This window comes from Pseudopodoces humilis, chromosome 15, assembly GCF_049639895.1.
Source record: "Pseudopodoces humilis isolate 2021_Gansu_Grassland_sample_001 chromosome 15, ASM4963989v1, whole genome shotgun sequence".
Lineage (NCBI taxonomy): Eukaryota > Metazoa > Chordata > Aves > Passeriformes > Paridae > Pseudopodoces > Pseudopodoces humilis.
The window spans coordinates 15,526,414-15,538,963 of record NC_142214.1 but is presented as its reverse complement, the minus strand read 5'-3'; the positions used below and the strand labels follow the sequence as shown (position 1 = coordinate 15,538,963).

General features: G+C 39.4%; 1 long non-coding RNA gene across 1 annotated transcript; it reads left to right on the top strand.

Moving 5' to 3' along the window:
* Nucleotides 1–6,967: 6,967 nt before the first annotated feature.
* Nucleotides 6,968–12,303, top strand: LOC148183087 (uncharacterized). Its single transcript, XR_015773905.1, has 2 exons — nt 6,968–7,107; nt 11,681–12,303. It is a non-coding gene; the product is annotated as an uncharacterized LOC148183087 (long non-coding RNA).
* Nucleotides 12,304–12,550: the final 247 nt, after the last annotated feature.

Genomic DNA, 12,550 nt, shown 5'->3' with positions numbered 1-12,550 from the left:
AGGACAAAGCACATCTGGCTTTAGGACCAACTTGTAAAATGGGTTGAGAAGCCAAATCTAGACAGATTTGGACAAGACTGGAAAGCTACTGGGTGCTGCCTATTGTTATAGATGGATAATGCGATGGTTGGCTCACAGTTAGGAGATGAATATTGTGGGTCTGTTAAGAGAAGTTTCATTGATATATGGTTATATGTTATAGTGGTTTGTTGTTTGGACACACTCTGTTCTCCCCACTGGCCGCTCTCCCTGCTCTGTATTGTTGCCAATGGACAGCCTTGGCTCTCAGGGACGTGAGGAGGGTGAGCATGTACATACACCCCTAGAAGAGGGGAGGCGTGCTGCTAGGGAGGCGGGGCATGGCAGCACCTCACCTCCAATCAAGGTACAAGAAAGTTGTGTCCACCAATGGATGGTGGAGAAGAGTTGACTGACAGACCTGGGGAGGGGCCAGGGTTGGCTGACGCAGCACCAGGGGTATAAAAGGAGGAGCAGTCATTTTGTGGCGGCGCTCATGGCTGCCTGGTCACCAGCTCCTGCTGCGCTGCCCTTTTTCCTTATTCAGGCCTTTGTTGTATTTTGTTAAGGTTTTTACTAAACCTTTTAAAATTTTTAAAAGTGAACATCTCTCACACCTTCCACACTGATCCAGTTGAGTGGGTGTTACTGGTTTAGAGGCACTTTACCTTTCTAACTTGTTTCTCTTTAAATTTCTAAATTTTAAAGTGTTGGTTGAAAAGCAAAGTACTAAGTCAGAAATTGGAGTATTAATTTCATTATACTTGAGTTGCATTAAAGCTGGGTATTTAGTCTCTGCCAGCTGTCTTCAGCCACCTGTTTTTCTGTGAATATCCCATGCTTAAATTGGTTCTCAGGAAAATGAAATGAGCTGTCCCTGCAACCAGGCTTTGATGAGAACAAAATAAGATTTAAACATACCTGGTAGGATTATATTTCCCATACTCTGAGACATAAGTTAGTGTTTTCCTCCTTAGCTTATTGACTCAAATCCAGTTTGATATCTGTTCCTGTGTATTGCATTGTTTACATTATTTGTTGGCAAATAATGGGATTATTTAGATAAAACAAGCAAATATGTTTTATGCAAGTTTCCTGACAGTAAGGCCATGTAAATGTGACAGGTACTAGACACGTGATTTTCTTTGGTTGAGATGAAAGGAAAAGCTGTACAAGTAGTTTCTCTCACCAAGCAAAAGTGCAAAGCAAAATATTGCATTGCAGTTTTTAAAAACATGTAGAAAACCAACACTCAGAATGTTGCAGATTTGTCAGTTTTTGCGAGAGGTAACTGACTTTGTTTTTGCTGAAGTACTACAGGAGCCAGAGGTGAAAATCCAGGTTATTTTCCATTTGCTCCCGCATGTTTTCATAGACCAAATGTTAGATGGAAGGTCAAGTCTGGTAGGGAACAAGTAGATATTATTAGAGAGAATTAAACAATTTAAAAAGAGAGAGATCCAGCTGGCAATTTAAGAGATGTTGTTTGAGAAAACAGTGACAAAACTATCAGAGGCTGAGAGTACATTGTTGTCTTTATTTGTCTTTATTTGCTAGTTTCATCTATTGCTTTATTAAGATGGAAATATGGAAGAAAGAAATGAGATAGGAAGTGTTGTGGGGCTTATAATACAAGATTTTTGAGAGGAAGGAGACACAAACATAGTGATGATTTGGTTAACGTAGGCTGCTTAAAGAAGTGTGGCTCCGAAAAAGCTCTGATTGGTGAAATGAGGAGGAAGGAGGATTGGAAGATTAATTAAGCAGTAGTTTTTATGTTTATTTTCCTGAGATTACTTTTCCAGTATTAAAAGATAAATTATTCCATTAAAGAGGGACGAAATAGGGGAGAAGAAATGTCCTGGCAGACCAACGTGCTTTTGCAGTACCTACTGCAGCTGAATTGCTGTGAGGGGAAGTTCAGGCAGTCAGCAGGACCTGAAGGCACTGAGAGAGCCCAGGCAGCAGAGATACAGGAGAGAAGCAGGTATGAGTGTTCAGAGAGGTGGTGTCTAATTCTGATGTAATTCACATCACCATTAATGGCAGAAACTGCTCCACAGGAGTCACAGGAATTTCACAGCTTAAAAGTGGTGGGGGGTTTAGGACTTTTGACTCCTGGTTGAAAAGACCCCCTGGAATTGAATTTAAAGAATAATGATGAGTCACACTTGGAAATAGTACTGTGGATGCCTCAGGACTGGCTATACAATATTCTTTTCCTGATTATTGTGATGATGACCTGAAACCTGCACAAAGCCACTATGCAGCATTGGTAATTAATGAGGTTAGGCTTTAGGAGTTGTGCTGGTTTAATTGATACTAGTTTGTTACATGTGATGGGGCAGCAGCTGGGTCGGGGAGCCTCTGTGGAGAGCTGGAGCTGCTGATACTCTGATTGTTATCTGATTGAATGTTCTGATATTCTGATGTTTTCTGATATTCTTGGGGCTGAAAGCGCTAGGGCACCTGGATACAGCAGAAGGGGGAATTAGCCCAGACAAATCTGTAGGTTATAGGACAACAGTCCATACGGGAACTGAAAACACTCATGTCCTCTAATGGCATCGTTATTACAGTGCTATCCAAGGTAATTTTTGTTGGAAGAAGTAGTAACAATTCTTATTCTTAGGCTGCCTGCTACTTCATATTATAGAGGGTTCTTGTAACCTTTATCTGAATGTTTTCAGCACCTCATCTGCTTGCAAAAGACTTGAAATTCAGTGAAGTGGAAGCCTTCAGGGTAATAAATGTTCACAAGCAGAATCACCTGGGAATGTTCTGTAAAAGATTTAGAGGTTTGCTGTTTCAAAATTGCTGAATCCCCTAAACTGAATCTTTCCTGATCCCAGACTTTGGACAAATGCAGGATGGAAGACCTAGTCAAAATGAGAGATAGGAAAAGACATTCACAAAATGGCTGTTATCAACAAAGAAAAGGAGACAGGAAATTGTCTACCTGAGAACAGCCAGGCACCCAGCACTTAAAACACTTAGAATTTCTCATATGGGAGGCTCACATTTTAATTGCTGCTCCAGATTAATAGCCTGAATCTGTACTTTTAATGTGCAAGATGAATGTCGTGGTGTCTGAGCTCCTGGGTTTGTAGTTATTCCTTCCCTCCTTCATTAGAAATGAGAATTTTATCTTTGACACACATGATTTTGTTAACAGCATGGAAACTCGTAGGCAGCTGCAGGTCTCTTTGCAGATACAAAAACACTGGCAGAGCTGAAAGAGGAAGATGGACCTCACCTGCAGAAAAGTAGCCGCAACAGAAATACACTGAATTATATAGACCTGAGATATGTCATCTCATCCAAAACAATTTCAAATCAGTGTGATTCTAAAGCTGGAGTTAATGCAGGACTAGATGAGCCAGAATTTGTAATGCATGTAGCATACTCAGCCCAGACTGGATGGTCTATTTTCAGCACAGATAGAATAGTTCTTTCTGTGACATGATGTTTCCAAAACAACTCATCTGAAAGATGAAGCAATTCTGTAACTCAAATTACCAGTAGGGAAAAGTCTGTCAGTTCATAAAAGGTGTAACTTCTGGACTCCAAATTATATGGCTCTTAAGGTGACTGAGTCTATTCCTTATTGATTCCAAAGTGTCTTCCTCTACAAATACTTGGATATTTACACTTTAGTGGTGTATCTCTGATAAAAAAATGAGATGGACATTTCTGCAGTTTCTCTTTTGCAGCAGGTACAATCATTAATCACCTGCAGTACTCTCCCACTGCAGCACGCCTGGGGATAATAAACACCCGTTAGAAACCAACAGCAACACACTATTCTCTTCTGAGCTGTATTGTTCCCTGTAATGAAAATGTTAGTCAATAGAGGATATTTTACCCCACTGAAATTCTTTTCTATTTGAGCCGTGAATTTAAGGGTAATGGAAAGTGTGCAGGTGATGGTTCTATAAACTCACGTGCTCTGTTATTTCACTGCAGTCACACAAAACTGTTTTTGCTACTTCTGGCCTGTTGGACTAAGTAAATTTTTCATGCAGCTCCCACATCTTGTCTGTCCTCAGAAAAAAACAAAGAAATATAACTATGAGGAAGGGGGCTCTTGTCCATGGGGCAGAGAAATCAGTCTTTCAAATTATTCAACTACCAGAAAGCAAGCTGAAAGGAATCTAACTAGGCTATTTATTTTTATAATTTAGTTTGATGTGGGAGTCACGGGTTCAAGTAAATACTCCCGAGTGATGTTGATGCATCCAAATAATCTTCCCATGTAGTGTTTTTCTTTTCCTCTTTAAAACAGAGAAAGTGGCATTTCCTTACTTAAAAAAGACTGAGAAAGTAATTATATCAGTGAAATACTTCAGGAACATGAGGCTGAAGAGCAGCATATTTCTTCCACTCCAAAACTATTTGCCCCAAGTTTATTCCATTTAATCCCACTATTTGTTTACTAGATTTTATGGAAGGTCCCCTTAAAATCCTTTCTAAATCAGATCCTGCATCCTCTGAACAGTACTCGGTGAAACTAAGGTCCAAAAGCAAACTAAATGAGGAAAATCTTGGCAAAATGTGACTAGAATAATTTTCAAACCAACTCATATCCACAGTGTGATGCTGATGGTCACAGGGTGAGTAAAACAGCTATTCACAGCAGTTAAAAAAACTCTGGTTATCAACAGAGGGTTGGCATGTTAGCAGTGTATATGCCTGGATGTAGCTCAAGTTCTGTGGGAAATAAAACTCTAAAGACAATTGTTAACACATTTTGCTTTACACCAGGGCATGTGAAGGCACAGCCAATTACACCAGGATCACCTTAAATTGTAAAGAGTTCCACGACTGAGCTGCTTTCCCTTCTCTGTATCCTCTGAATGTTGCTTGTTTTCTGGTAACCACAAAGCTTCTAGGGAAAGTCTTCACATGTTAACACTCTTTGTACCAGCTGCTAAGTGATTTTCTCATTATCCTTTCAGTAAAGCTCCCTTTTGCTATTGTCATTTTAATGGTTCGCTTCAGACACATTTTAATGTTTCAAATAATTTTCTTTCCTTCTTTGTTTCTATTAGAGGGCAGTGTTTTCCCTCTTTTCAGAAAATAATAATACATCTTTGTTGTCACATCAAGTTGCCTTTAAAGGCCTGAATTTGATGAAAGTTGGTGAATTCTTTTTGCAGTAGGAGTAAGTGTAGCTAAAAGAATTAAAAAAGAAAAAAAAGTCATAAAGACAAAATATTAAAATACAAAAATGAAATTATACACTTTTCAATCTGTGATAATGGGGTAATAAAAGTTAATTCCCTCAGTGAGCTTAGCTAACAAAAACTGGCTCTGGACATCAGGTGCCAAAAGAATCTTAGCTGTTTGCAACTCTGGCTTTTTCCACTTAAACTTGTAGGCACTGGAAATTCCCAGCACTTGTGTTTGGTGTGAGATATAGATTCTCTTTGGGACCTCACCGTTGATCAGTGACTGCACAGCACTGGGCAATTCTGGGTTTTTTAGGTCAGGAAGAGGTCTCAGAAACATGCTTAGTACCTTTTATTTTCTTCCTCCTGCAGATTTAAGAGCATGAATTTGCTCATTAAACCCTCTGTGTCTATAATTTTGTAGCAATAAATTCTGAGGCCTTAAAACTGTACGTGAAAAGTTTATTTGGAGAAATTTATCTTTGCAAATTGTTCACCTTTTTGTAGATTCACTGGCATAAATCAAGTGAACTGTGTATTTGTAAATGCTGGTTGGTTTTAAAAAATTATAATGTACTTTTGTTAGGAAATTCTAAGGGTCCAGGACTAAATTACAGTTTTCAATGCTCTTTACCTTGAAAACTGATTCTAGAAATACTTTACAGTGTTCTGTGATTTGCTTTTCCTTTCATCTAATTACTTTTAACATACTTGTTCAGAAAATGGAAAATATTAAACATACAGTATCAAGATTGCATCTCAGGCAGAACTAATAATTTCTAAAAACTTTAATTTTACTATAGATATATTTCTGATGAAAATTATTACATTCTTCTACCAAAATTATATGTCCAGGTTCCCCGCTTCTATTTTCTTTTGGCTTTTCTTTTTCACTCATGAACAAAATGAGATTCAGATTAAACCTGTAGTGGAAAATAATCTTTTACTTCTACCTCCATGTTCTATGCTATGGTGCAGAACATTAGCAAATTTCTTTCCTTGCCTATTTATCAGGCCAGATTGTATTGGTTAGAACCTTTATTTTTGTCAGATTTTATTTTCTTTTAAAGGTATTCTGTCTCTAGACAAAAAACCTCCAGTGTAGTAAAGTATTTAAATTGTTTTGGGAGCTAAAATGTGGACTACAGGCAGATTTCAGCTGTTATAAATCTTTTTTAGCTTCACAAAAGTGAAAGGTTAGGTTATTTTGAGGTACCATTCAAAGAATGTTTTATATGAGGAATAGAAAGATGAATTGTTTCCAGCACATAATTTTGTATGTATAAGTTATTTCTCTAGGAACTGTCCATCCTAACCCATTAGTTCTCTGGGTAAGAGAGGTTACTCTGTTAAAGGATCAATAAGGTTTGCTAGCAATGTAAAGCTGTGCAGGGAATGTTCAGCAGTGCCACTCTTTAAGCCCCTGTCTGAAGCCAGGTTCCTTTGGGGAGGCGCTGGTGGCTGCTCGTGCTCCTGGCTGCAGCAGCCCTCATTTCCCGTGGGGTACCAGCACCCGAGGAGCCCTGGGGTGTGTGTGTGTGCCACAGGGTGTGTGTGCATGCAGTGGGCACATCTTCCCTTCCTGAAGGTTCCTGCTGAGATGGAGCTGACACCCTTTGCTGGTGCAGGGCACTGCTCTCTGCAGGAGAGTGTTTTTCCAGGGCCCTCAGTACTTTAACAAGCCTTGATTGTCTGGAGCAGCCTCACCTGGGATCACCACCCACACCCCTCTGCTTTTCTCCTCTTCAGGAGCTGTGTGGTAGCTAGCCCTGTTTCCTCCTGTCCCAACTTGCCTAATGGGGTTTCAGAATTTACCTTGGACTTGTTCTTTTATTGTATCTTGTCAGAGGATCACTGGATGGCCACCAGAGCATCCGCAGCCCAGCTCTGCCTGGATGCTGTGGCACTGGCCTGCCAGGTAAGATTGCTGCTTGCAGCCTCAGCTCCTGATCTGTCTTCCCTTGTGGAACAGCTGTTTCTGCTGCTCCCTGATATGTCCATTAGCTGTTTCCCAATTGTATTTACAGTGGGAAGAAGATAATGTCTCATAACCCTTGCTGAGCATAAAGTGTTATCTTTGAACTGCAAAGTGCATATCAGGTGCAAGTGGGTCTGTCTCATTTGTAGGAGGGTACTGGTTGATTCTCTTTGCTGATTTACCACTTAAAATGAGGTTTCCATTTGCTAGAGGATGCTTTGCTACTGAACTTCAGGTTATTGAGCAGTTAGATTACCTCTAAATCTAAAGGGAAAGTATAGGCTGCTCCCTTGACTCTGTTCCTGTTTGTTTGGAGTAAAACATGGATCGTTTTCACCCACCCCATGTGAGTGGGAAGAATGGCTCTTTGGGGAGCCCAGCAGAGGGTTCTGAGTGGGAAGAATGGCTCTTTGGGGAGCCCAGCAGAGGTTGTGCTGGGGAATCCATTCCTTGCAGGTGGCTGGGGACAGCTGCAGGTGAGCTCTGGCCCGAGGCAAGAGGCTGTGAATTGCTGACCCTTCGGGTAACAAAGGGCGAGAGGCTGTGCCGGGTGAGGGCCCTCATGGCAGGAGCTGAAACCTCAGACTTTCTTGATCTGTGAGGGGATAAAAATCTAGAGTTCGCTTTGTTCAGGCTCCCTCCTTGGAGAGGGCAGCTTGGGCTGTTTTTGTGTTATTGCACCACAGATAAATTGTTTTATGGAATGAGACATCTGGGGCCCAGCTATGGGAAACCTGGTGTGAGTGTGGGGGAGACACAGGGACCTGTCAGGCTTCAAAGGGGCTTCAGCCCCAGCAGTGACGTGCTGCTGTGGTGTGAGTGTGGCTCTGTGACTGGTCAGACTGGGAAGTTTCCTTAACAGGAAATTCCAAAATCTAATGACCAGAATAGAGGGAAAAAGAAGGGTTTTTGTGTAAATTTATTGAAGTCAGGAGGGACTAAATGAGGGAGAGAGATGGAAAGCCTACAACTACAGTCCAGAAATCTCTACGAAGAGAAGACTGAGCAGCAGGAGGAAAGTGTTGTTAAAATAGAAGTGTTGGAGTGAGAACAAACTGGGTTATCATAAGGAGTTGTTGGACAATTGGTTAATTAAATGTGATAATTCTTTAAGCTGGAAACAGGGACTCAATAAGTGCCCTTTCCTAGAAACTGTTGTACAGACTTAGGCCATTTAACCTTCGTTTCACAAACTCAGAATCTTACACTAAATTCATATTTGCTCTTCTTCAACAGAAAGAGTGTAGAGTAAATTCATCTAACTTAGTTTTTGACTGTAGGACATCTAGAAGAGTGGGAAATACTGATTTGAAGAAGCATAAGAAAATATCTGATATCTTTAAAAGGAACCACAGGCACAAGTGGGTTCTCATGGAACTCCCAAGGAGCTTCGGCATTGTGCTCTGGTGCACAGATGTTAAACCTGCTGTGTCACTTTGAAAAACTGGACTGATAATCACTGACCTTTGTCATTAATCTGGCATTTAGAAACCTCTTAGACTTTTAATACATGCTTAAATATTAAAATGCCTTAATTTACATATTTCATTTCTGCATCTTGGTTGTGAAGCTGATGCATTTAATCAGCTATTGACATCTAGAGGAAAATTCAAATACATCCAAATCTGGCCTCAATTGTCAGTGAACCCATAGTTGTTTCTTTTCTTCTTGGAGGATGATATAAACAGTAGGCGAAATTTTTATTAATAACAGATATTTGCAAGAGTGCAGGATAGGAGTTGGTTGCCTTGTTAGGTCCTGGCTGAGAAAATGTTTGCTATTCATAAAATTGCTGACTTTTAGTAGGAGCTAGAATTGTCAGTGATTGATCTTCAGATTGCTTTCATTATGGGGCTTCCACATAGAAAGATCACTGTGTTTGGTTTCATTTTTTGCCTTTCTGCCAGGGAAGGTGATTTATAATGTTAGCTCATGAATAATGGCCAAAATAGATTGTGAAACTCAGAGAACTTCATCCTCAGAGTGGTTTAAGCTCAGGGCACACTGAAGATTGACATTAGGGTAAACGTCCCTGTGCAATTCTTCTGGACTGTTTAAATGTCTCTCTTAATTTTTTTTTCCCCAGCGATAAATCTCTCTGTCAGGACCTCTCCCATAAAACAGTATCACTGAAGATGAGTTAGCTTTAAAAAACCCCACATTTATTTGGATAAATATTTAGCCTATTTCAAAAGAGGGATAATCTTTGCTCTGTTTGCTGAGAAAATGACCATTCCCCTCTCTTTGAACTCTTTTAACTGAACAAGGGCTACATTCCTTCACAATTTCTTAAGTATTAATACTTAGTTTTTTGAGTTTTTCATGATATTTCATTGAATTTTTAATGGTTAGTTGAAATACAGCTTTGTGAATTCTTCCTAGTCCATACATTTTATCACAGTAAATTTATCTGTAGAAGATTTGAGACTTTAATACAAATAATTGTGGTAGTATCCAGCTGAGTTAATTTCCCAGTGGATTTATCAAGAGGAGTAGATCACATCAAAATTAATTACAAAGTCTTCTATAACTTATTTAGCAAAGCCTCTGCTTATTTGCAAATAACAATTGAGGTACTATCAATAATAGGACAACCTGAAGTCATTGAGAAAAACTAATTAAAAATTTGTTTACATTTAGTAACAGCAGTTCAGATCAGAATTTCCTTCTCAAGTGATAATTCATTGTCAGATTTTTTTCTTTCATATGTTAGCTAAGGCATGCAATGAATGATTCAGGCTAATTCAAACTGCTTTTGAAATTCACCAGCAGCTGTAACCAGGGTAACCTGTAATTCTAATCTTAGTTCACTTGAAAGTCTTAAGCTGTTTTTATCAGGTCTTGTGGTGAACTCTTCCTTTATATATCAAACATTCATTTAATCAGTGAATCTTCTGTCCAAGGAACTGCAGCACACAGTGGGTGTTATCTCTAGATTGTAACTGTTGAGGCTTTTGAGATGTGTTGTTTCTAGTTAGTTTTTCATTACATGCAAGCAAAGCAGTACAATACATTAGTATGGTAATTGACTGAAAAAATGTATTTCCCCATTGTCCAAGTATGGGAAGATAAAAGCCAGAAGTTATAATATTAGATTGGAAACTGAAACACAATAACTGGTACATTCAGAAATGCAAATGTTTCCCCTGCTCCTTCTTCTCAGTAGTGTGCTGAGCCATGTGGGTAATTCCTTGTGTCAGCTCAGCTGAGGGGTGGATGTGGCACACCAGGAGCACACATTTGTGTGGGTCAGCACTGAGTGATCAGTGATCCCATTTGTGTGGGTCAGCACTGAGTGATCAGTGATCCCATTTGTGTGGGTCAGCACTGAGTGATCAGTGATCCCATTTGTGTGGGTCAGCACTGAGTGATCAGTGATCCCATTTGTGTGGGTCAGCACTGAGTGATCAGTGATCACAGTTGTGTGGGTCAGCACTGGGGTTGATCAGGAGGAAATATGTGAGCAATTCTGCCCTGACTTCTGGAGGCGGAGGTGCCTGTGTTCATCGGTAGGGAGTGTCAGGATGCTACAGCTGATATGGCCAATGGGTTAGGATTGGAACAGACAGAAATGATCTGCTTACATCTGTCAGGAGAGCATTCACTTACATAGAGAATCTCTCAAAAAGAGCCCTTCCTATTATGACTTGATCATAATATTGTCATTTGGAGTAGCAGCAGTCTTCCATTCCTTAGTGGGGAGACTTGCCCATGAGCATCTTGATAGTTAGATGGATGTTATAATGATTTAAGATGGAAAGAGTATTTTTCTTTTTTCACAGTATAGTTGATTAACTTCTGTTTTCAATATTTATTTTTAGCTAAATGAAAAAAGCAGTAGTGATTACCCCAAGTTGTTACACTGCTCATGCATGATGGATATGCTATCTAGAACACAGTTAATTTTCCTTCTAACTGCATATTGCACTTCCTGCAGTGTCAGTTATATTGAATGATAAAGTTAAGCCCACTCTGGGATTTAATATTTTTTATTAAAATTGTCAGCTATATGAAAAGGGAACCATCAGCATCAATGGAACCTGTACTGGTCCCAGCTGCTAGTTATTTATGTGCCCCTCTGGTATATCACACATATTGCTGAGCAGACTCTGCATAAACTCACACATTCCCAAAATACAAAGAGAGACTCCTCCTGCCAGGGCTGTTAATTGAGTTTTACATTGTAGTCATGAAAACAGAACAGGAAGAGACAAACAGTTATTCTAACATTTACACAGGATGTATAATACTGTGTTATTATCTCTCCTTATTTCTAATCAGCTCTTCTGGTTTGTTTTAATTCCTAGTAAATTTTTGTTGTTGTTGTTTTTTGTAAAATAGAGCAACCTCTTTCTCTTCAGATGTAGCCTGCAGTATAGGTAAGATTTGGTAAATCAGTTTTAAGTCTATGCATTTGCAAGCTTTCTTTGTTGATGGTGCTGAAAAGTGAAGAATGCAGCCCTCTGTGGGCTAATATGCAAGACTGGGATAATTGAGTTTTTTGTTTTTGTAGATTCAAGGTCTAGAACATCCAGTTATGACTCTTCTAGGAAGACTGAAATGCTGATTCAAAGTCAGTCTTATTATTCTGGAGCAAAATGGAAACAGTGGAAACCAATGCTCAGCCAACAGTGACTCCTCTACAGGGACAATTAAATATATGCTGAATATATGAGCTGAATGATGGCCTCACTTCTTAGGTGATGATTGCTTAATCTCGTCCTTAGGTGAGGAACTTTCATGCTGTTCACAAACATCTGAATCCCTTCCTGCAGTAGAATCCATTTACCATTGTGCAAATATTCTGTATTAATTCTAGACCACACACAGATCTGAGTGGCATCAGAGTAAGACTGCAGTAACCCCAATTAATTTTAGGAGGCTTTTTCCAGGTTTATCCTACTCAGATAAAAATGTGTGTATTTATCTTTGAATTGCATGGCACAGACTATTGTAATGAGGTGCATTGAGCTCCATTCTCAGCATAAATTAATTTGGGGTAGTCAAATGAAAAATGTTTCACATCAGATTGGCGAGCTAGATGGTCCTTTATCACTACAGTTAAGGAAAATATGAATGTTAACGAATCTATTTTGTTCTATCACAACTTCTGAAAATAAAAGAAAATCTAACACCTATGGGATTTTTGTGGTTTTTTGGTGTTTTTTTTAAAGAATTGATTAGTGAGCACTGAGGATACTGGCATTTGTAGAAAAAAGACATTAAATTCTGACTGGTTGGGCAGCTTTTTGTTGCTAGGAGTTGGATCCTTTCAACAGAGAACTTTAACATTCCTTAAAAAAAAGGAGGCCTTTAAAATATTGATTTTATTGGTCGTCATCTCTAAATTCTTGGCAAGGAAAGGTCAGTGGCAGTCATGCAG